This window comes from Trichechus manatus, unplaced genomic scaffold (genome assembly GCF_000243295.1).
Source record: "Trichechus manatus latirostris isolate Lorelei unplaced genomic scaffold, TriManLat1.0 scaffold00082, whole genome shotgun sequence".
Lineage (NCBI taxonomy): Eukaryota > Metazoa > Chordata > Mammalia > Sirenia > Trichechidae > Trichechus > Trichechus manatus.
The window spans coordinates 3,136,172-3,160,463 of NW_004444018.1; the positions used below are offsets into that span (position 1 = coordinate 3,136,172).

Here is a 24,292-nt window from a genome sequence, read left to right on the forward strand (position 1 = left end):
TCCCTCCATGCCCTGAACTCCCCCCTGCAGGCATCCCTTTCTCCTTCAGTATTAACTGAACCTTAGGGGCAGAAAATATATTGTTTTATTATTTTATTCTGTTGTAGAAGAAACAAAGAGTTTTGCAGCTCACATCTGAGATCAAATCCCTGCTCTTTCATTAACTGGGCAAGTCCCTTAACATCTGTAGGTCTAAACTTCGGGGTCTAATTTTCCCCATTAATGAGAGTTAAAAAAAGCTTACCTCCCGGTTTGTTCTGAGAATTAAAGGAATGAATTCAGTAAAATGCGTATTTATGCCCAGCAATATAAATGCCTACCAATGTTTCCTTTTCTACGTAGTCTTAGGAAACCGACAAATCCAAAAACTACTAGAGAGGATGCCAAAGTGGCAAACAGCCAGGGTCCCAGCCCCAGGGAGCAGCCTAAACCAGTAAGGAAGAAGAATTTTTGGACACTCTAAACTATTGTGCATTTCCCTCCGCCCCCACAGAAATAAACAAGTTGCCCTTTTCAGGGCCCACAATTCAGCAAGTGAAACTTTCTCCCAAAATTCTGACTCTCTGAACACACCCCTTTTCCTTAACTCTTGGGAAAGTTAAAGTGAATGGGTGAATGGTGAGAAGCAAATCACAGAGAAGAGTAGAAGAGGTTTTTGGATTTTGGAACAGTCTTATTCATAAGCTAATCAAAGGTGGCAGAGGCAGGCATGCGTTTTAAGTTGGGATTCTGGCAGCGATGACACCTCCAAATGCTATCAGACGCTGTTGCAGCACGCTTCTTAAGAGATAGAATTTAACCCCAGGCCCCGGTAAGGTGAGAATCTGGCTTGGCTTCAGCGCCTGCCTTCTGTCTTTCTTCGCTTTACAAGGCAGGTAGGACTCAGACCTCCACCAGTTAGCTGACAGCTCTCAGTGCGAATGGTTGGCGGTACCCCTTGCCGAGGATTGGGTCCTGGGTAAATCGCCCCAGGCCTGGTCATGAAAAAGTTGTCTCCGCACACCATCGCCAACGCAAAGGCCGATGGGCTGAAGTCGCCGTGGGTATAGCGGTGGGCCATCCTGTACCCTTGCTTGCCGGCGGACAGGGACACATAGTTCAGGATCATCGTCAAACACTGCCCGCAGTATCTGCGTTAAGTCCCTAGATCAAGGTAGGCAGAAAGGACAAGAAATGTCTCCATCACCCCCGCCTCCCAACACGCGCGCGCGCGCACACACACACACACACCCCTGGGGCTGAACTTGGCTTCGTCCCCAAGTCGCGCCTGGAAGTCCTGTCAAGCCTGTTCCAGGCTCGCCGGTCCCACGGGGCGGCCAGAGCGGCCGCTGGGTCCTAGTCGTCTGCGTCCTCCTCGCTGTCCTTCAAACCGGGCCCTGCTGAACTCCTTGCGCTCCAGGCGCCCCGAGCGGTTCGCGTCGCAGGCTGCGCGCAGCCCGGCCAGCTCCTCCCTGTCCACATCTGCCTCCATGCTTGCTGCTCGGCAACCGAGAGAGTTCCGGAGCGCGCGGGGCACCTGCCCGTCCCGGCTGCGGCGACAGCGGGAAGTCCGGGGCCACCTGCTGCCGCTGAGAGCTGCGGCGAGTTCGGCTTGTCCGGCTGGTTCGGCCATTTGCGGGAATGTCCCGGCGGGGCCGCGGCGTTTGGGCGGGTCAGAGGCGGCCGGGCGGCGCGCTCCGACGTTCGTCCCGCGTGCGGACCTAGGTCCTCTGCAAGCCCCGGAGCGGTGCAATTGCTCCCTCGACTCCGAGCACCGCACAGCAGGGGGGCGCCGCGACTGAGCGCCCGGCGCGGTGGCACTAGCCACTTTCCCTGCGGGGCCTCGTTCCGTACAGCGGGGGGAAGGGCACCCGACTGTGGGTCTCACGCCCCCAGGAATCGGGCCGTGCTTTGGGTGCTGGGCTCTGGCCAGAACCTGAGTTTGGGGCTCATGGAGTTAGGCGCCCGGCAGGAACTGGGGCTGCAGAATAGCCTTGCCAGGCCTTTGACTTACGCGGTTTGCTCCGCTGGAGCCTAGCGCTCAGGTCGCTCCAGGTGTGGTGCTGGCATGCGCGTGGGAAGTTAACTGGACAGGAAGGAAGAATAGGGGTAGGATTAAGAATTGGCTAATAATGTTTTGTGTATTTTATTCCTTCTAATTCCCGAAAATTGGTAAACTTCTGTATATACATGTTTTTTTTCTGTTTGTTTTTTTTCTTTTTTACAAACTAAAGTACAAGATTTACTACAAGACCCTGATTTTACTGGATAATTAACCCATTGTCGTCCCACATTAACGTCGAACTAGTTAATAATGCACATTAGAAGTCCCATAGATCTTCTGGACTCCAAACCCAAGCAACTTTTCTCAGTCTTCACCTCCTCAACCTGAAGGAAAATTAATAACTAAAATGGCTCGGCAGACAGTATTCTTGCAACAAAGACTGGGGAAATTAGGTGTTGTTTTTTCTTTAAACAAACCTTATTGAAATTCTATATCCAAATGAGATCCCTTTGAAATTTAAAACACTGATTCAGAAAATGCTATTGTTTAACATTGACTGCTTAATGGGTACAGGGTTTTAAAATTCATCATTTTCTTTTTAAAGTCCTGTCCTCCTATTATCAGGAGAGGCTTATGTTTATGTTCCCTTAGGTGATTCTCATAGACTGTGACTGGGTTACTTTTACTTTAGTCACATTATCCATCCCCGCTACTTTTAGACGTTTTCATTTACCACCGTTTAGTTTTGTTATGACTCAGTATTTCCTTTTTATCTCATTCCCAAGTCTCTTAATGGCTTGTTACTTTGATTTTTTTTTTTTAATATGATAAAAATTAAGTAGGGGATTTAACTGACACATCCTCTTCAGACAGTGTTCTTAAAGATAAACTCAAGTGCTAAACATCTGAGGAACTGTTTCTTCTTGAATAGAACATTAACCATGTTCAACTCCTACAGCATCTGTCAACTGTAAGTACGACTGATATTCCCCATCCTTACATGTAACTGGTGAATTGCGAGAGGCGTTCCAGTAGAAGTCCCGGTCTTAGCAACCTAACCTTCTCAGCTTCCTAACTGAAAGTGAATATAGTTCTATGCAATCGAAATGAATTATATCATCAGTACAATATAACGTGGTTTTGAGTTGATTTTGAGATTTTTGTGCTTTCCAGCTTATTCTAAAGACTGATTTTTCCATATAAAGTAAAAAGTGACTAGCTTGGTAACACCTTTACATCATTACAAGTATACTTATTAAATTGAATCTTTGAAATAGTATCACTATATTTTTGACAATAATAATTATCTGTGGTTTTCAAAATAGATGAGTTAGTAATATTTCTGAATGGCTTAGGCAGACATGCTTTCTTGAAGACTGCTCGTGCAGTTTCATTACTGAATTCACTCTGACCTTTGTGCTCATTATTTCTGATTTCTTGCATTCTTTGACCTGCTTCTCCCTTTCCCTGAGCCCCTTCGTTGAAGAGTCATCAAAAACAGGTATTCTTCAAAATGTCCTGTGCACTTGTCTTTCCATTTCCACTGACACTGATCTATTTCAGACCTATATTATTAATTGTCTACTGCTGCATGGCAACCCAACTGCAGTGCAATGAGTTTCTTTTACATATGACTTTTCTTGCCCTGGGTTTGTAATTCTGCCAAGAAATGGTTGGTTGGGCCACAGTCTGCCTGGTGATTGGTCTGTTTTACTCACCTTGAAGGGATTGGTCTGTTTGCTAGTCAGAAAGGTGGTGTGTAAAACCACCTAACAGAATTGAGCAACTAGCAGTCCACGAGGAGATTGGTTGGTTTGTGGTCCTGCTGGGAGGGCCAAGCTTGAATTTAACAAGGAGTTTGCTTATGTAAACAACTGTCATGGATTGAATTGTGTCCCCAAAAATAGCTGTCAGCTTGGCTGGGTCATGACTCCAGTATTGTATGATTGTGTACTCTGACGTGATTTCCTTATGTGTTGTAAACTCTATCACTATGAGGAGGAATTATATGTGATCTCCTTATGTGTTGTAAATTCTATCACTGTGATGAGGTTATACTGATGAGGTTTACAAGATTAGATAGTATCTTAATGCAATCTCTTTTGAGATAAAAGAGAGAAGTGAGCAGAGACACATGGGAACCTCACACCACCAAGAAAGCAGTGCCAGGAGCAGAGCGCATCCTTTGGACCAGAGGTTCATGGGCTGAGATGCTCCCAGACCAAGGGAAGACTGATGCATCACAAGGACCCTCCTCCAGAGCCAACGGAGAAAGCATTCCCCTGGAGCTGATGCCCTGAATTTGGACTTGTAGCCTATAGGACTGTGAGAGAATAAACTTCTCTTTGTTAAAGCCATCCACTTGTGGTGTTTCTGTTGGAGCAGCACTAGATGACTAAGACAGCAACCAACCCCACCCCCCTCCCAAAGATTTAGATAGTGGAAGGAGGAAACCTTAAGACAAATAAGAACCTGAAACAAAGCAGTATGAACCAGGGGCTCCTGCAGGAACATCCTAAAAGAGCTGCAATACAGGTCAAGAGCTATAACACTGAAGACCGAAGGACTCCTCCTGCAGCAGGACCTGCACAGCTAAGGGAAGGCCTGCAAGGCTGAGAGAGGGATGCTACACTGGACCAACTGGCAGCAGAGAGACCAAAGGCAGAGAGGCCTGACAGCAGAGAATCCTGAGGGCAGAGAACAGCTGAGAGAGCTGTCCTGGTCGGAAGCCCTCCTGCATTGAAAAAGGGAGGAATGTGCTCTCCACTTTCAGGAAGCCTTCCAGACCTTGCCTATGTGCTTCCTGTTCATGATTCCAAGTTTTTCCTATTACTTCCAAGTTGATCCTGATCCTAAGTTGTAGCCTGTTACTTCCCTAATAAACCACATCAGTGTAGTATGGTCTGTGAGTTCTGTGTGGCTGTTGCAGTGAATTATCACACCCTGCAGAGAAGCAGAGAGAACTGTGGGAAGAACGGTTGGTGTCAGAAATTGTGGAGAACTGGGAAGGTGGGTATATAACAGACCTCTGCCTCATAGGAACCAGCTTTGTGCTGATCCTGATTCTTATCCCTCATGAATTTAGACAATTCCTGACTCTACAACACACCAACCCACTTAGTGATTTAAAACAGCAACTACTTTATTTCTTCATAATTCCATGGTCTTCAATTTGGGCAGGGCTCAGTTAGGTAGTTCTTCTTCTAGTTTACCTGGGGTCTCTCAGATAGCTATAGTCATGGTGGCTTGATTGGGGCTGGATAATCTTAGATGGCTTCACATGTCTGGCAACTGGTGCTGACTGTTGGCTAGGTCATGTGTCTCCAGAAGGCTAGCCCAGGCTTTGTCACATGGTGGCAGTGTTCCAAGAGGGAAAACCCCACTGCACAAGTGCTTTTCAAGCTTCAGCTTGTGTCACACTTGCAACAAAACAAGTCATATGGAAGCTCTAAGTCAACATGGGAGGGGACTACATCAGGCCATGGATAAAGGGAGGTGTACTTCTTTGGGGGTCCATACTGTAACAATATACCACACCTAGAGTATTGGGACAGCCTCTAATATATTCTCCCAATCCCGTGTTTATTCTACACAACCACATCTGAATAGTCCTAAAATACCAATTACTCTGTCATTCTCTACCTCAGCGCCTCTCAACCGGTGGCAATTTTGTTCCCCAGGGGACATCTGGCAATGTCTGGAGACATTTTTGGTTGCTACAACTTTGGAAGGAGAAGATGCTACTGGCTTCTAGTGGGTAGAGGTGAGGGATGCTGCTAAACATCCTACAATGCACAGGACAGTGCTTCAAAACAAAAAAATGATCTGTCCCAAAACATCAGTAGTGCCAAAGTAGAGAAAGCCTACACTCCAGCTCAGAAAGGCCTAGTGGTCCCCCAGTGAAAAGAGAACCAAGAGCAAACTCTTCATTTGAGCATTCAGAGCCCTCTGAAATCTGGTCTCACCTTATATATCACTTTAGTCTCCATCAAGGCTCCTACTTTCCTTCAAACATGCCATGTTTCATTACATGATTAATTTAATAACTTATTGCCATGGAAAAATGTAAATATCAAACAGATAATTTAGCATTTCTCCTTTCTGCCTAAGCAAACCATTTCCCACTCTCAGTGGAAGAGTTGGAGGCTGGTCTGCTACCAAAGTGTCCACAATTTTGTTGTGACCTCTCTTACAAGGGCATTGCCCAGCATGCATTGTGCCAGCTCAACTATCAGGCTGCAGGAATGCTCTTGAATATCCCCAGCAATAGGCTCAAGGGAAGGCTCTAATTTTTTTTTTTTTTTTTCAGGAAAGAGAAGAGGAGAAAGAAGTAAGAGGCACTTCTTTTCTGTTTTAGCATCCAGAAGCAGTTAGCTAGGAATTTGAGTCAACAGAGCAGCCTTTGAGAGCCAGTGAATCGGTGGGTAAGGAGAGCTTGCCCATAGTTATCAGCAGGACTTTTGGAAAGATCAGCTTGCTCTGTGGCTGTGCAAGGATTTTAAAAATCAGACATAATCTTGTTAGAGCCTGTTTCTCAAAGCAGTGAAAAGATATTCTTGGAAAGAAAGAGTTTTGCGATCAAATACATTAGTAAAACTCAAATAAATTTGGAAAAGAGTCTTACTCTATTCCCTCTTGCATGAGATAAAGAAAGCTGTTTATATTTGTTTAACCTAATATTTCCCAAATGTATCTGACTGTGGAAGCTTTGGGGTTTTGTTATGTTGTTTTTATTTTGTTTTTGTTTCAGTTTCTATGAGCTTTCCCAGAGTTAGTGCTTTTGAGAACACACTCTGGGAAACTCCGGCGGTGATTCATGAGAATCTACCCCTTGTCACTACGTCATAAATAGGCTCAACTTCCTGTAAGGTGGAATGGGCACCACCCCTTCCACCTTTCCACCAGGTAAGTGGGAGCGATTTTTAATAGGAGTCTATGTTAATCTAACGTGTAGGATTTCCTTCAGGTACAAGAGACTTTCTCTGAGCATGACTTCACACTCTCTCTGCCGCAGAGACATCCTGTAGACCAGTTAAGTTAGAACTAGATGTCCAAGTAATGGCATACCACTGAGGGAGTGATTAGTAGGTTCAGGAACGCTCTCAAATGTAAGTAGCTCTGCACAGGCTTGACTCTTAGTTTCCTCATGAATATCTACTCATGACTTACTATTCCTAAGGATGTGATAGGAAACAATTTGAAGACTTAAAAGAACAATGTGTCAGCAAACTTACATCAGACTGATTGTCTTAGTTATCTAGTGCTGCTATAACAGAAATACCACAAGTCACAAGTGGACTTAACAAAGAGTAATTTATTCTGTCACAGTCTAAGAGGCTAGAAGTTCGAATCCAGGGCTCGAGCTCCAGGAGAAGGCTCTCTCTCTCTGTTGGCTCTGGGGGAAGGCCCTTGTTATTAATCTTCCCCTGGTCTAGGAGCTTCTCTGCACAAAGTGCCCGTGTCCAAAGGACACACTCCTCTCCTGGCACTGCTTTCTTGGTGATATACAGTCCCCATGTCTCTCTCTTGCTTCTCTCTTTTATATCTCAAAAGAAAAACACAGCCTAATCTTGTAGATTGAGTCCTGACTCATTAACATAACTTCTGATAATCCCAGCTCATTAACATCATAAAGGTAGAATTTACAACATATAGAAAAATCACATCAGATCACAAAATGGTGGACAATCACACAATACTGGGAATCATGGCTTAGCCAAGTTGACACACATTTTGTGGGGACACAATTCAATCCATAACACTGATCTACTTAACCTTTTCGTAAAGGATGAAAAAAGAAAAACATATATAATACTGATATACCCCCACCCAGAATTATCAAATGGGAACATTGTATCATTTTGTAAAACTAAAGCATTGTAGACTCAGTTGATTTCCTTTGATTGCATATTGTTTCTGTAATCAATCTATAGCATTGTTGTTGGGGAAGGGAAGAGATGGGTGGGAGAGATTCTGGTAAATCTTTCATTATAATAAAGTAATTATTAGAGTCAGAATCGATTCGATGGCAGCTGGTTTTTTTTTTATAGTGTTCCAAACAGTATCAAACACCATTTCATATTTCAAACCAGAGCAGAGTAGCATTCAGTACTAGAACTCAGTAAGAAGAGTTAAGTTTCAAATTTCTGATCCCATTGTATAGTAACCAAGCAAAGTTCGTGTGTCCTTGGAAAACTGTATGCCTCATATATCTTGCTCCCCTCAGTCAAGTCAAAAGTTAGCGTTTTATATTCTATATGCAGGAAGTAGAGCGAAGAGATAGTAATAGAATCCTGTGGAAATACATTCATTGCACTTCAACTTTTGGACATTAAAAAAAATAATCCAACTGGTAAGCAGACTTCTAAAATAACCCCAAATTCCGGTCCCTTGGTGTACACTCTCTGTATAATTCCCTCCTCTTGAGAGTGAGCAGGACCATGAATAGGACAGGATAGTCACTCCTGTGATTACATTATGTTATATGAGACTCCATCATAACTCAACCATAAAGAAAAATGAAGTCCTGATGCATGCCACAACATGATTGAAACTTGAAAACATTCTGAGTGAAATAAATCAGTCTCAAAAGGACAAATACTGTTTGATTACACTTATATGAAATAAGCAAACATATAGAAACCATAGGTGATAGTGGTTACTGGGGTGGAGGGAGGGGGAGAGGGGGAGGTTTTGCTTAGGAGGCATTGAGTTTACGTTAATGGTGGTGGAATAATTTGGAAAAGGTAGCAATAACAGTTGCACAACATACTGTAATCTATGTCACTGAATGATACACGTAAAAATTGTTGAATTGGTGAATGGTTTGTTTTATATATTTAATATACGTATATTATATATATTAAAAAAGACTATCATAGCAGACTGGAAGGAGAGTCTCCTGCTAGCTGGCTTTGAAGAAGCTGCCATATTGTGAAAGGGTCATGTGACTAAAACCTGAGTGTGACCTCATGGAGCTGAGAGTGACAGCCAGCAAGAAAATAGGGACCTCAGTCTTACAACTGCAAGGAACTGAATCCTGCCAATAACCTGAGTGAGCTTAGAGGAGGGCCCTGAGCTCCAGAGGAGAATGCAGCCTGGTGGCACCTGGATTGCAGCAGAGAACCCAATGGAAGCCTGGACTTCTGACCTACAGAAACTGCAAGATAACAAATAGATGTTGTTTTAAGCTATTAAATTTATGGTAATTTGTTTGCAGTTAAAGTATATTAATACACAAATGTAAATTAGTTTTACTGAAAAGGAGAAAGGGGAAAAGAGGCAAAAGTTTAAAACTCAAAATTCTGACACAGGCTGGAAGGAACACATGACGCTGTATCGCTGAAAACTCTGTCACGTCATTTTAATTTAAAACCTAGTAGCTTTTGAGGGTTTTCATTTTTGGTCTTATAAGCCCATGCTGTTTCATATTGCCCAAGCTCACTTTATAATACTTTTTTGCAAATAAAAATGTTAAAGCCTTTACAGCAAATATTCCTCTTGAGAAGAAAAATAGTCATTTTTTAATTAAAAAAAAAAATTGTAGTAAGTATATATATACACATACATATAAAACAAAACGTGCTATTTCAACATTTTTACATGTACAATTCAGTGACATTAATTACATTCATCACGTTGTACAGCTGCTATTTTGTTTTTGTTTTTTTCTTTTCTTTTATGCTTTATATGTAGGTTTACAGAGCAAATTAGCTTCTCATTAAACAATTAATTCACATATTGTTTTGCGACATTGGCTGCCAACCCTGTGACATGTCAGCACTCTCTGCTTCTCGACTGGGTTCCCCATTTCCATTTGTCCAGCTTTCCTGTCCCCTCCTGCTTTCTCATCCTTGCCTTGGGGCTGGTGTGCTCATTTACTCTCATATACATAGTTGAGCCACCTATATTATTGTTTATTTTATGCGCCTGTCTAATCTTTAGCTGAATGGTGAACCTCAGGGCTGACTTCAGAACTGAGTTAAAAGGGTGTCCAGGGACCATACTCTTGGCATTTCTCCAGTCTCTGTCAGATCAGTAAGTCTGTTGTTTTTTTTGTGAGTTAGAAGTTTTGTTTTACATTTTTCTCCAGCTCTGTCCGGGACCCTCTATTGCGATCCCTGTCAGGGCAGTCAGTGGTGGTAGCCGGGTACCATCTAGTTGTGCTGGACTCAGTCTGGTGGAGGCTGTGGTAGTTGTGGACTAATCTTTCCCTAGTGTTTTCTTCATTCTCCTTTGCTCCAGATGGGGTGGGCCCAGTGTAATATCTTAGATGGCCGCTCACAAGCTTTTAAGACCCCAGACGCTACTCACCAAAGTAGGTTATAGAACAATTTCTGTATAAACTATGTTATGTCAGTCGAGCTACATGTCCCCCAAGACTGTAGTCCCCAGCCCTAAGCCCCGTAATTCAGTCCCTCAGGGAGTTTGGATGTGTCTATGGAGCTTCCATGACCTTGCCTTCATCAAGTTGTGCTGACCTCTCCAGTATTGTGTACTGTCTTACCCTTCACCGAAGTTACCCCTTATCTATTGTCTAGTTAGTGTTTGTCCCTTCTCACCCGTCCCCTCCCACGTAACCATCGAAGATTGTTTCCTTTTGTATGTAAACCTTTTCATGAGTTTTTACAATAGTGGTCTTATACAGTGTTTGTCCTTTTGTGATTGACTTTTTTTACTCAGCACAATCCCCTCCAGATTCATCCATGTTGTGCGATGTTTCACAGATTCATCATTGTTCTTTATCATTGCACAGTATTCTATTGTGTGTCTCAGGGCCTTTTTTAAAATGGTCTTCTATCAGAGTAGTCAGATTTCTTACACAGTTATTCAGGGCTCCATGAGTTCAAGGAATCTTGGGTCAGAAACGTAAGGCTTCTTATGACCTAGTCTCAGGAATTGCATACTATCAGTTCCACCACTTTCTATTGGTCAAGCAAGTCACTAAGGTCAACTCAGATTCAAGGAGAAGACAATTAGTCTCCTTCTCTCAATGGGACTAGGAAAGAATCTGAGGTTGTTATTAATCTACCACACCTTCCTTGCTTTGGGTTTGACTTCATATTACAATACACCGTTTTTGTTTTTTTCTATATCTCTATATGCTTGCAGTGGGATCTGGTATTTTTCACATCAGCTTTACCATATTGACTAGATATCCCCCCTCATGCTTTAGGCCTCAGCTCTAGTATCCTTTTCCTGACCTTCTAAAAAGATATCAGACCTCCTAAATGTTCCCAAAGGGCTCCATTCTTGCTCCCATACCTGCTGCACATGTACCCTGCCCTCCAAGCTATACTGTTTCCCAAACATTCAGCATTCTTTGGCTAGATTGAAGCTACTTCAGAGCCCTGGCACAAGTCCACAGAAATCAATACCACATTTGACTGATTGTTGCTGTAGTACATGTGAAACCATTGTGCCTACAATTAAGTCTTTATGGGGTATAAAGGAGTAAAGTTCCTTCTAGAGTTATCTAACTCATTCTTCTTTCATTATATAGTGTCTAAAGAAAAGTACATTGTATGTGCCAATTAGTAATCTCAGATAAGAGTTTAAATACATTACAAACATACAATACAAACAAGGAAGAAAACGCCAAGATTTAAAATTTTGTATTTTTTTTTTTTACATTATCTATTTTGGGGGGAGTGTTTTCCATACAAAAATGAATTAATATACCAAAATTTCACATGTAGTTATTTCTTGATTATCTCCACCTAAATAAAAAATAACAATTTATGCCTCACCTCATTTGGGAAAGTTCCTGGGCATATTTAATAAAATATATTTTTCAAAGTCTTTGTTAGTAGAAATCCTGTTTTCCTAAAAATGTTAGCAGGTAGGGGCAGAAACGTCATGAAATACTTTTACTCTTTTAAAAGCTTCTTTTATTTTGCTCAGGCCAGGACTGATGGTGCAGCCATAGAGATGGAGAATCTTCAATCTTAAAAAAATAAAAGACACATATTATGTGGAGTGGATACAGGTCAGACTAGATTCCAAACATGATAAATGCATGAAAAGTCTTTAAAACAATCTTGAATACTATTTTATGTTTCTTGAAGAAAAAGACAGTGTCAAACTTGAGAATAACAAGTATATGTATATATTTATTCTGCTTTAGGTGAAGGTTTACAGAGAAAATTAGTCTCTCATTAAGCAATTAATGCACATTGTTTTGTGATGTTGGTTGCCAATCCCATGATGCATCAACACTCTCCCCTTCTCGATCTTGGATTCCTTATTACCAGCTTTCTTGTCCCCTCCTGCCTTCTCGCCCTTGCCTCTGGGCTGGTATGCCTATTTAGTCTCATTTTGTTTTATGGGCCGTCTAATCTTTGGCTGAAGGGATTGAACCTCAGGGGTGATTTCAGTACTGAGTTAAAAGGGTGTTCGGGGGCCGTACTCTCGGGGTTTCTCCAGTCTCTGTCAGACCAGTAAGTCTGGTCTTTTTTTGTGAGTTAGAATTTTGTTTTACAGTTTTCTCCAGCTCTGTCTGGGACCCTCTATTGTGATCCCTGTCAGAGCAGTCAGTGGTGGTAGCCAGGCACCATCTAGTTGTGTTGGACTCAGTCTGGTGGAGGCCATGGTAGTTGTGGTCCATTAGTCCTTGGATTAATCTTCACCTTGTGTTTTTTTCATTCTCCCTTCCTCCAGATGGGGTGAGACCAGTGTAGTATCTTAGATGGTCACTTACAAGCTTTTAAGACCCCGATGCTGCTCACTAAAGTAGGATATTGAACATTTCCTTTATAAACTATATTATGCCAGTTGAACTAGATGTCCCCCGAAATCATGGTCCCAAGCCCTCAGCCCAGTAATTTGGCCCCTCAGGGAGTTTGGATGTGTCTATGAAGCTGTGCTGACTTCCCCAGTACTGTGTACTGTCTTACTCTTCACCAAAGCTACCATTTACCTATTGTTTAATTGGTGTTCGTCCCTCCCATCCCTCCTATCCCTCAAAACCATCAAAGATTATTCCTTTCTGTGTGTAAACATTTTCATGAGTTTTTATAACAGTAGTCACATACAGTATTTATCCTTTTGTGATTGACTTATTTCACCCAATTGGGTAGTATTCCACTGTGTGTATGTACCATAGTTTTTTATCCATTCATCTGTTGATGGGCACTAGATGGTTTCCATCTTTTTGCTATTGTGAATTACACTGCAATGAATATGGGTATGCATATGTCTATTAGTGTGATGGCTCTTACTTCTCTAGGATATATTTCTAGGAGTGGGATTGCTGGTTCATAAGGTATTTCTATTTCTAGCTTTTTAAGGAAGCACCATTTTGTTTTCCAAAATAGATGAACCATTTTGCATTCGCACCAGCAGTGCATAAGAGTTTCAATCGCCCCCCAGCTTCTCCAACATTTGTTATTTTCTGGCTCCCCTCACCCCAGCTTTGATTCATGCCAGTAACATTGGGGTGAGATGGTATCTCATTGTAGTTTTGATTTGCGTTTCTCTAATAGCTAGTGATTGTAGCATTTCCTCATGTGTCTGTTAGCCATCTGAATATGGTGAAGTGTCTGTTCATATCCTTTGCCCATTTTTAACTGGATCATTTGTTCTTTTGTTGAGAGGTGTCAGATTTTCCAATAGATTTTAGAGATTAGATCTTTGCCAAATTTGTCATAGCCAAAAATTTTTTCCCCGTCTGTAGGCTCTCTTTTTACTCTTTTGGTGAAGTCTTTTGATGAACATATGTGTTTTATTTTTAGAAGATCCCAGTTATCTAGCTTATCTTCTGGTGTTTGTGTATGTTAGTTATGGTTTGTATCCTGTTAATGCCGTGCATTAGAGCCTCTAGTGTTGATCTTATTTTTTCTTCTATGAACTTTATAGTTTTTTGCTTTATATTTAGGTTTTTGATACATTTTGAATTAGTTTTTGTGTACAGTGTGAGGTATGGGTCCTGTTTCATTTTTCTTGAAGATGGACATCCAGTTTTCCCAGCACCATTTGCTAAAAAGACTGTCTTTTCTGCATTTAATGGACTTTGGACCTCTGTCGAAGATCAGGTGACCGTAGGTGGATGGATTTACATCTGGGCTCTCAATTCTGTTCCATTGGTCAATGTGTCTGTCATTGTACCAGTACATGGCTGTTTTGACTACCTTTGCTGTATAGTAAGTTATGAGGTAAGGTAGTGTGAGGCTTCCTACGTTATTTTTCTTCTTCAATAGTGATTTACTTATCCGGGATTGCATTGTATGTGTAGATTGCTTTGGGTAGAAATGACATTTTCACAATGTTGAGTCTACCTATCCATGAGCATGGTATCATTTTCCATTTATGTAGGTCTCTTTTGGTTTCTTGCAGTAGCGTTTTGTAGTTTTCTTTGTATAGGTCTTTTACATCCCTGGTTAGATTTATTCCTGAGCATTTTATTTTTTTAGGGGCTATTATAAATGGTATTGCTTTCTGATTTCCTTTTGTAGTTCTCTTTATTCATATATAGGAATCCAACTGATTTTTTTATGTTTATCTTGTATCCTGCAACTCTGCTGAATCTTTCTATTAGTTCTAGTAGTTTTCTTGTGGAGTCTTTTGGGTTCTCTATATATAGTACTATATGATTCACAAATAGGGATAATTTTCCTTTTTCTTTACCAATCTGGATGCCCTTTATTTCTCTTTCTTGCCTTATTGCTCTAGCTGGGACTTCCAGCACAGTGTTAAATAGGAGAGGTGATAAAAAGCATCCTTGTCTTGTTCCTGTTCTCAGGGGAATGTTTTCAGTAAGGTGTTATGCAGTTTCTATGTGTTTGATTTTTTTCCCTTGCTTTTCCTGTTATTAATTTCTGCTTTTATGGCATTGTGATCAGAGAAGATGCTTTGTAGTATCTCAGTGTTTTGGATTTTGTTAAGGGTTGCTTCATGGCTTAAGATGTGCTCTATTCTGGAGAACCTTCTATGTGCATTCGAAAAGAATGTATACTTTGCTGCTGTTGGGTGGAGTGTTCTATATATGTCTATGAGGTCAGGTTTGTTGAGTGTGGCCTTTAGATCTTCTGTATCTTTGTTGAGTTTCTTTCTGGATATACTGTCCTTCACTGAGAGAGGTGCATTGAAGTCTCTTATTATTGTGGAACTGTCCATTTCTTTTTTCAGTGCTGTTAGTGTTTGTTTTATCATTTTTGGAGGCCTGTGTTTGGGTGCATAGATATTTATTATGGTTATGTCATGATGTTGGACCATCCCTTTAATCATTATATAATGTCCTTCTTTGTCTTTTATGGAGGATTTTGCCTTAAAGTCTATTTTATCTGAGATTAGTATAGCCACCCTTGCTCTTTTTTGGTTGCTCTTTGCTTGATATATTTTTTGCATCCTTTGATTTTTAATATATTTATTTCTTTCTGTCTAAGGTGTGTGTCTTGTAGATGGCATATTGATGGGTCATTTTTTTCTTAATCCATTCTGTCACTCTCTGTCTCCCTACAGGTTAATTTAAGCCTTTTACATTCATTGTAGTTACCAATAGGTGTGAGCTTATTGCTGTCATTTTGTAGTGTTTTGTTTTTTGTTTTTTGTTTTGTAGTGCTGATTTTTTTTCCTCTTACTCTCCTGTGCTGAGTTCCTTTTGTTTGTGAAATTTCTTCTTGTTTCTTTAGTTATTGTAGATTTTGTGTTTACTGAGACTTTATGTTTTTCTTCTTTATTTTGGTGGGTAGGTTTATTAACTTCCTTTGTGGTTCCCTTGAAATTTACCCTTATCTTCCTAAGTTTGAAACAGCCTTTTATTGCTTGATATCACCTTGACTTCCTCTCCATTTGAAAGTTCTAAAAATACCTCATGTATTCCCTCTTTTATTGTTCTGACACTGTCATCATTTACAGATTGATGTATCTAGTTCCCTGTTTTGAATATTTTAGTTTTGTTTTATCCTTGAGAGTTCATTACTTAGGTTGGTTTGGCTTATACTGCCCTGTGTCGTAGATTCAGTTGTTGTCTGATGTTGTTGGTTTCTAACCAAAGGACTCCCTTTAGTAATTCTTGTAAGTTTGGTTTGGTTTTTACAATTCCCTTAATTTCTGTTTATCTGGAAATGTCATAATTTTGCCATTATATTTGAGAGAAATTTTTGCAGGATATACTACTCTTGGTTGGCAATTTTTTTTCTTTCATGTTTATATGTATATCCTCTGATTACCTTCTTGCCTGTATGGTTTCTGCCTAGTAATCAGAGCTTAGTCTTATTGTTTCCCCTTTGTATGTAACTTTCCATTTTTCTTGAGCTGCTTTCATGATTCTTTCTTTGTCTCTGGATTTGGCTAGTGTAATTATGATATGTCTTGGTGACTTTCTTTTGGGGTCTATCCTATATGGGGTTCGTTGAGCTTCTTGGATGATCAGCTTTTCATCTTTCATGATATAAAAGAAGTTTTCTATCAGCAAATTTTCATTGATCCTCTCTGTGTTTTCCATTTTCTCCCCCTGTTCTGGAACTCTGATCACATGTAAATTTTTGCTTGTATTGTACCCCACATAGCTCTTAGGTTTTCTTCGTTCTTTTCTCTGATTTTTCCTCAAAGTGGCATCCATAGATTTGTCTTCAATTTCACTGATTTCATCTTCCATTATTTCAAATTTGCTCCTAAAGCCTTCTATTGCATTGTCCATTTCTGAAATTTGATTGTTTATCTTTTGGATTTCTAATTGCTGTTCTTTTATGATTTCTAATTGTTTATTTATTTAGACATGTTGTTCTTGTATTATTTTCCTGAATTCTTCCATTGCTTTGTCTTTGGTTTCCTTGATTTTGCCTATGTTTTGCTTCGTTTTGTCTGTATTTTCCATGATTTTGTTTGTGTTTTCCTTGATCTCTTTCCTAGTCTCTTTGAGAGTCCTGAATATTAGATTTCTGAATTCCCTATCAGGTAGTTTCAGTGTCTTTTCTTCTGCTGGAAGGTCAACTGGTAATTTATTCTGGTCGCTTACTGGAGCCATCTTGTCCTGTTTTATTTATTTATTTTTTCAGTGTCCATAAAGTTTTAGTGGAACACAGACACACTCATTCATGTACATACTATCTATGGCTGCTTTTTGTCCTGTTTTTTTTTAATACATTTTAATATTGTCTACTGTCTCCAAGACATTCAGGTATTCTTTTCTTTATTTATTTATTGTAGATTTGTTTGTTTTGTCCTGCTTTTCTGTTTTATTTTGTTATTTCTCTTCAGGTGGGCCAGGCATGCTTTGTTGCTTCCTCATCTGTAGGCACAGTAGTTCTTATCACCTTGTCCTGGTGTTCAGGGCTATAGTGCAGCAGGGTGGGTCCAGCAGGAAGGGAAGGGGTGGCGATGGGTTATTTATCTGCAGCGTGAACTGGGCTGGGGCTGGAGCAGGGCTGCTGTGATCTGATGGGGGGGTCCTGAGCCTGCAGGGAAGGGCCTGGGGTCTGGGCCAGGTCCTTTTGGGGATTCAGGTGGTGGCAGGAGGGGTTTGGAGCTGGCAGGAAGGTTCTTGGGGTCCAGGCCACGTCCCCTTGGAGACACAGCTGGCAGCAGGAGGAGTTCAAAGCTGGTGGGAAGGGGCCTGGGGTCTGGGCTGGGTCCCCCAGGTGCTGTGGCAGGCAGCGGGAGGGATCTGGAGCTGATGGAAAAAGGCCTGGGGTCTGAGCCAGGTGCCTTGGGTTCTGTGGTGGACAGCAAGTTGTGTCTGGAGCCAGCAGTAAGGGCCTGGGGTCCAGGCTGGGTCCCCTCGGGGCCATGGTGGGTGGTGGGAGGTGTCCAGAGCCAGCAGGAAGGGGCCTGGGCTCTGAGTCAGGTCCCCTGGGTATTGTGGCAGATGACTGAAGGGGTCCGAAGCTGGCAGAAAGTGGCCTGGGGTCCATGCCTGGTTCCCTGGGGTCTGCAGCAGGTGGTGTGGGGTCCAGAGCTAGTGGAGAGGGGCCTGGGGTCTGGGCTGGGTCCCCTAGTTGCTGTGGCAGGCAGCAGGAGGGGTCTAGAACCAGCTGAAGGGGCCTGGGGTCTGGGCCAGGTCCCCTTGCATCTGCTGGCAGTGGTGGGAAGGGTCCAGAGCTGACCAGAAGGGGCCTGGGATCTGGGCCATGTCCCTTCAGGGCCACGGAGAGCAGGGCAGAGGAGAGAGGTGTGGGGTGCATGAAGGCAGGGGTAGAGGGGGCTAGATGGAGGAGGGCAATAAGGTGGCTTGCTACTCTGGTACCAGGTAGTCAGAGTTGCCGTGATGGAGTAGTTATATCCACTGTTCACCAGAGGGGTGGGGGTTGTAGGAGCATGAACCTGTGGTTACCAGGTGAGAGAGTTTGGGCTTCTCCTTGAGTTGCAGCCAGGAAATGTGGTCTTACTTAGTCCTGGATGTGTCCGTGCCATACCTCTATCACGTATTGGGAATTCCATTGAGGTGCCTTTTTGTCTGCAGGATTGTTGACTTTATTCCAAGATGGCAATGCTGAGTCATGATGTTTGGTGAGGAACCTCCACTCTGTGTCTCTGTTTCTTCCCCATTTTCTGTCAGTTTCTTCTTCTCCTCAGGGATTTTCAATCTAATACTTTATCCCTTCATTTAAGGTTCAGGGTTCTAGGACTGACGTCTGTATCTGTTTTACTAGGTTTTTTGGATCTTTGCTGTAGCAGGATGGCTTAGTGCTTCTGACTATTCTGCCATCTTGGCTCCAACTCAATCAAATAATTCTTGAATATAAACCAAAAAACCAAACCCATTGCCATGGCATTGATTCCAACTTGAAATATAGGGCAGCTGAAATGGTAACTTCAGCTGTGATAACTCCTAAAATGATTTTTCTTCCCTAGCTTGTTGTATAATTCTAGTAAATGGTATTCAAAGGACAGGGGTCAACCTGGATAGGAGATATTTTATTTTAAGTTTTTCTAAATTTTATTTCTTGGAATTTTTTATAAATTCCAAAGCACAAAGAAATTCATATATTTTCTGCTTTTGAAACAGCATGAAAACTTGGTTTAGCCTTAAGGTTTTCAGAAGGTATTTTTGGAGAAATATCCAGTGACTGCTAGAACTCTGTGTCAATAAAACAGAAATGACAGTGAACCCCAAAAAACCAAACTCATTGCTATTGAGTCGATTCTGACTCATAGCGATCCTGTAGGACAGAGTAGAACTCTGGGTTTCTAAGGCTGTAATCTTTATGGAAGAAAACTGCCACATCTTTCTCCCATGGGGCGGCTGGTGGATTTGAACTGCCAACCGTTTGGCTAACAGCTGAGTACTTAACCACTGCTCCACCAGGCCTCCTAAAAACAACAAAAAGGACTTATAAAAAACCATAAACCAATGCACAGCTACCGTCAGGTTTCCTTTTCATTTTTTGATGACATTTAAGACTGAAAGAGATACAAGTGGGCAAAATCAAAGTTCTCTTACCGTCTACAGTTTTTGCAAAGTTTTTGAACCACATCCAGGGTGACATTTTTGCAGAAACTGAGTTTCACACATTCCAAACTAATATGACAATAATTAGCCAATGAACAAATTCTGGAAAGGAGAAAAAGAAAATGCTATTAGAATAGGAAGTTAAATTTGCTTTTTACAAATCATCTTCAAAAATTATTCAACCCTTTAGAAAAAGTAGGAAACGGATAATGGTGATGGTTGCACAACAATAACAAAAAATATTCAACCCTCAAATTTGTCTTGGCCCCTACCATATCCACCATTCCCATCCTTCTTCGCCTGCTGGTTCCTCCCCGCCTCATAGGTCTGATAACGCCAATGGAACTTCTTTAAAAAAATGCACATGATGAACACACCTAATAAAATTTCCAGACCATAAAAATCAAGGAAAAAATAAAGATGTCAGAGACAAAGATCTAAAGATGTCAGAGGTTGATTTTGAGATTCTGAGAAAAATGGTAATAATAGATAAATCCAGAGAATTGTTACATTGTTATCAGTTTTATGTATATTTAATAGTAATGAGGTGAAAGTAATTATTATCTTAACATCTGGCACCAGAATTACTCTTTGGAGGGAACTGTCTTAGCTTGGGTTAATAGCTTGATAGACTTTCTTACAGGAGAAAAGTTTCTGTGGAACAACATATGAGAGTTACACCACTTTTCACAGACAACTTTTCACAGACAATGATAAATTTTTCTTCCTCCTGTGAGTAAGTGAACTTGAGTGAGGACAGAGAAGAGGAGGGAGAAAGAAGACAGAAAAATGGAGAGAGGCTGGAGCCAGTGAGGTGAAAGGCTATCGCTGAGACATATAATTATCGTTGTGAGTTGCTGTCAAGTGGTTTCCAACTCATAGTGACTCCAAATACAATGAAGAAACATTGCCCAGTTCTGTTCCATCGTCATAATCATTGGTATATTTGAGTCAATTGTTGCAGGAACTGTGTATTGTGAGCTTCTTCCAACCTACGGGGCTCATCTTTTAGCACTATATTGTATAATATCCTGTTATGATCCATAAAATTTCATTGGCTAATTTTCAGAGGTAGATCACCCATTCTATCTTCCTATCCGTCTTAGTCTGGAAGCTCCACTGAAATCTGTTTACAGTGGGTGATCCTGCTGGCATTCAAAATACCAGTGGCATAGCTTCCAGTGTCATAGCAACACACAAGCTACCACAGCACAACAAAATGACTGATGAGTGGTGAGAGACAGGTGAAGGACTTAGGCAAACGTTTTCTTTGGTGTGATGTAAGCCCCTCCCAGGGCACTTTGAAGTATTTTTACTGAAGGTTATTTTGCTTACAAACCAACTAGAAGAGTCTGCCTCAGCAGCCACTGTGTGGGAGGGAGCTGAAGCTCAGGAGGCAAGAGAAGACAGAAGGGACATGGACACATAAGTTCTACCCCAGAATTTGTTAAAATTGTGGGCATGGAATTTTGGTAATCTTAAGCAAACATTTATCCAGATCTCAAGAGTAAAAAGACCCCTTCTAATGTAAGGGAGCCCTGGTGGTGCAGTGGTTAAGAGCTCGGCTGCTAACCAAAACAGGTCGGCGGTTTGAATCCACCAGCCACTCCTTGGAAACCCTATAGGGCAGTTCTACTCTGTCCTACGGGGTCACTATGAGTTGGAATCGACTCGACAACAATGGGTTTTTGGTTTGGTTAATATTTATAGAGTGTTTTCTATGGGTCAGGCAACTAAATCCTTTCCTATACTATTTAATTTAATCTCCACAGTGAACCTGTGAGGTCGGTACAATTATTCTCATCTTCATGTTACCAAGGAGTTCTCGGGTGTTGCAAAAAGTTAACACACTCAGCTGCTAATGAAAAGGTTGGAGGTTCAAGTCTACCCAGAGGTACCTCAGAAGAAAGACCTGGTGATCTACTTCTGAAAAATCAGCCATTGAAAACCCTATGGAACACAGTTTTATTCTAACACAGACGGGGTTGCCATGAGTCATAATAAATTCCATGTCACTGTTTGTTTTTTTCTTCCATGTTACTGATGAGGTAACAGGCTTAGAGAGGTTTAGGCAACTTACTCAAGGTCACACAGCTAGTAAAAGAGCTGGGCTTTGGACAAGGTAATTGGGCTCAAGGCCAAACTCCAAATTAATTTGCCTCTCAAATTAAATGAAAGAAAATGATTTTTTTTCAGACTACTTGTGCAAGAGCAGAATGAGTCTTTTCCTGAACATTTAGTTAGAAATCTTATTGCTTCACAAACAAAGGTTATCTGCTTCTTATTCCTGACAAACCAAAAACCAAACCAGTTGCCATCGAGTCAATTCTGACTTATAGCAACCTCATGTGTGTCAGAGTAGAACTGTACCCCAAAGGGTTTTCAGGATTGTGATCTTTTGGAAGCATATTGCTGGCTTTTCCTTCGAGGTGCCTCTGGGTGGGTTCAAATCTCTTAGTAGTTGAGCGCTTAACTGTTTGCACCACCCAGGGTCTCCCTCATTCCTGATAATCTAACAGTAAATGGGAAGACGGGACTCTGCTTTTTTTTTTTTTTTTTTTAATAACTCTTCCTGTTTATTTCTGGCCTGAACCTTGACGATAACATAAAAAGCTCACGATTGCCCCACAGGGTTTGGACACAGTTTTGTATTGAGTGCTTCCATAATGAGCACAAGAGTAGTATTTCCTGTTTTCTTCTAAGAAAACAATTCACTTGTGTAAGGAAGACACCCTGAGGACAAGTTTTATATCTCCACAACATCAGTCTTCCAAATTATTCAACCACCATTCGAAGTTCCCATCACTTTGAGAATAAAATATTCTTTTCTCTTATACTAGAGGAAATCCTACTACAATAGGCCAGGCTCTGCTCAGGCGTACCATTACTCCAAGACTTGTAGTAAAACAACGAGACTCCAGAGTTTCCAAACGCCTGTGTATTTACCTAGATGATCACCTTTCTACAAATTAAACTGCTGAAGTTCTTCTGTCTTGGGTGCAATGAACAATGCAATGTAACTGGTTTTGAATTCACTTTTGAGTCAATTAAATGTTTTGTTTAAGACATGGCAGTAAAATATAAACGGAAGATACCGAGGAGGCATGAACCAGATAATCCTTTAAGAGAGTGCCAGGAGAGACAACAAAAACTGGGGATGTTGCCGTAGTTACCAGGACACACAGCCTGGAATTTCAATGTCAGTAAGATATTGAAAATGTGCCAAAATAAGCTGTGAAGTCTGGGGTCATTCTCTCCTCTGTATTTTAATTAGTGGCATCTTGGCCTTTGGAAACAAGCCAGAATGAACAAAAGTGTCTTCATTCTGCCTGTTGGCAGCACTATCTCCTTCTAAGGCCCTCTGGAGCCTTTGCTGCTTATCAGCTTAATTAGAGACACAGGTGCCTTCTAAAATGGAGCTATTTTCCTAATTAGGGAATTTACCAGACCTGTCCATCATTCATGGAGCCCACCACCATCGGTAACGCAGGAAAACCATGGTTCTAGCTGACCCACACCACTTTCACTAGTTCTCCATGACCCAAGGGAGCTATTTTTGTCTAGTGAGTACAAATCTTACAGTCGCTTATCAGTATATTTCAGCTGAGCATTTAAAAGTAACATGCAAATATGTATAGTAAGCTGATCAAAGGGATCACAACCACAAAACGTTATCCAGATATTCATAGATGAATAACTAAAGAAACAAAGAAAAAGAGAGAAACAACTCCCATCGGTAATAGGGCTTAAACATAAGTTAAAAATTGGGCCTAAATAAAAATTGGGCTTCAAGACCACAATGATGTAAATTTATTGTGTCTCCCATTCTATTTTCTTTGACTGTTTGATTTTCTCATATAAAAGTTTGTGGGGCTCTGACAAGTTTACTCTCTCTACCAGCTGCTGCATAAATTATGAAAGAGGTATTGGATAGAAGCATAATTAGAAAGAAGGATGACACAGGTGAAGTAGCAAATGGGGTTAATAGTATGTTAACTTTTAAAAATGCAATAGAAATTAGTGGGCCCAGCGAACTGCAAGTATAGGGACGTATATCTGTAGTACATATGTATCTGTAGTAAATGAGTGAAAAATATATGATACTTTGCATTTTCATGTCTATTCAGTATGGCTTATTTCTTCCATTCAGATCCATTTATGGACCCTTTATTTTGTATACACATAGTTCCACAGAAAGAGACCAAGTTCAGTCATTGTCTTTCTTCTACAACATCAGTAGGTCATACCTTAAAATGCAGCCTCAGAGCAGATGAGTTCCATAAAGGGCTTTGTGTGTGATTCTCACAAATGGATGAATGAACGTCTCATATATTATCTTGACTCAGAGTTTTTCAGGTTTAAGAACTATATGTGTGTATCATGATAACACATTGTAAAGCACATATATTTTGTGCATATTCAAGTACATTCTATCATAAAATGTACTCAATATATCAAAATAATCCAAGAGAGAATGCAAAATGATACAACCATTTTGGAAAATGATATGGCACTTCGTTAGAAAGCTAGAAATAGAAACACCATATGATCCAGCAATCCCACTCCTAGGAATATATCCTAGAGAAATAAGAATTTTCACACAAATAGACATATGCACACCCATGTTCATTAAAGCATTGTTCACAAGAGCAAAAAGATGGGAACAACCTAGATGCCTATCAACAGGTGAATGGATAAACAAACCATGGTACTTACACACAATGGAGTATTACACAATGCTAAAGAACAATGATGAATCTGCGAAGCGTCTCATAACATGGATGAATCTGTAGGGCATTATGATGAGTGAAATAAGTCAATTACAAAAGGACAAATATTGTATGAGACCACTACTGTAAAAACTCATGAAAAGTTTACACACAAAAAGAAACAATCTTTGATGGTTACGAGGGAGGGGA

General features: G+C 41.1%; 1 pseudogene; it reads right to left on the reverse strand.

The window, feature by feature from the left end:
• Positions 1-716: 716 nt before the first annotated feature.
• LOC101350908 (uncharacterized protein C11orf71 pseudogene) lies at positions 717-1,108 on the reverse strand (annotated as a pseudogene).
• Positions 1,109-24,292: the final 23,184 nt, after the last annotated feature.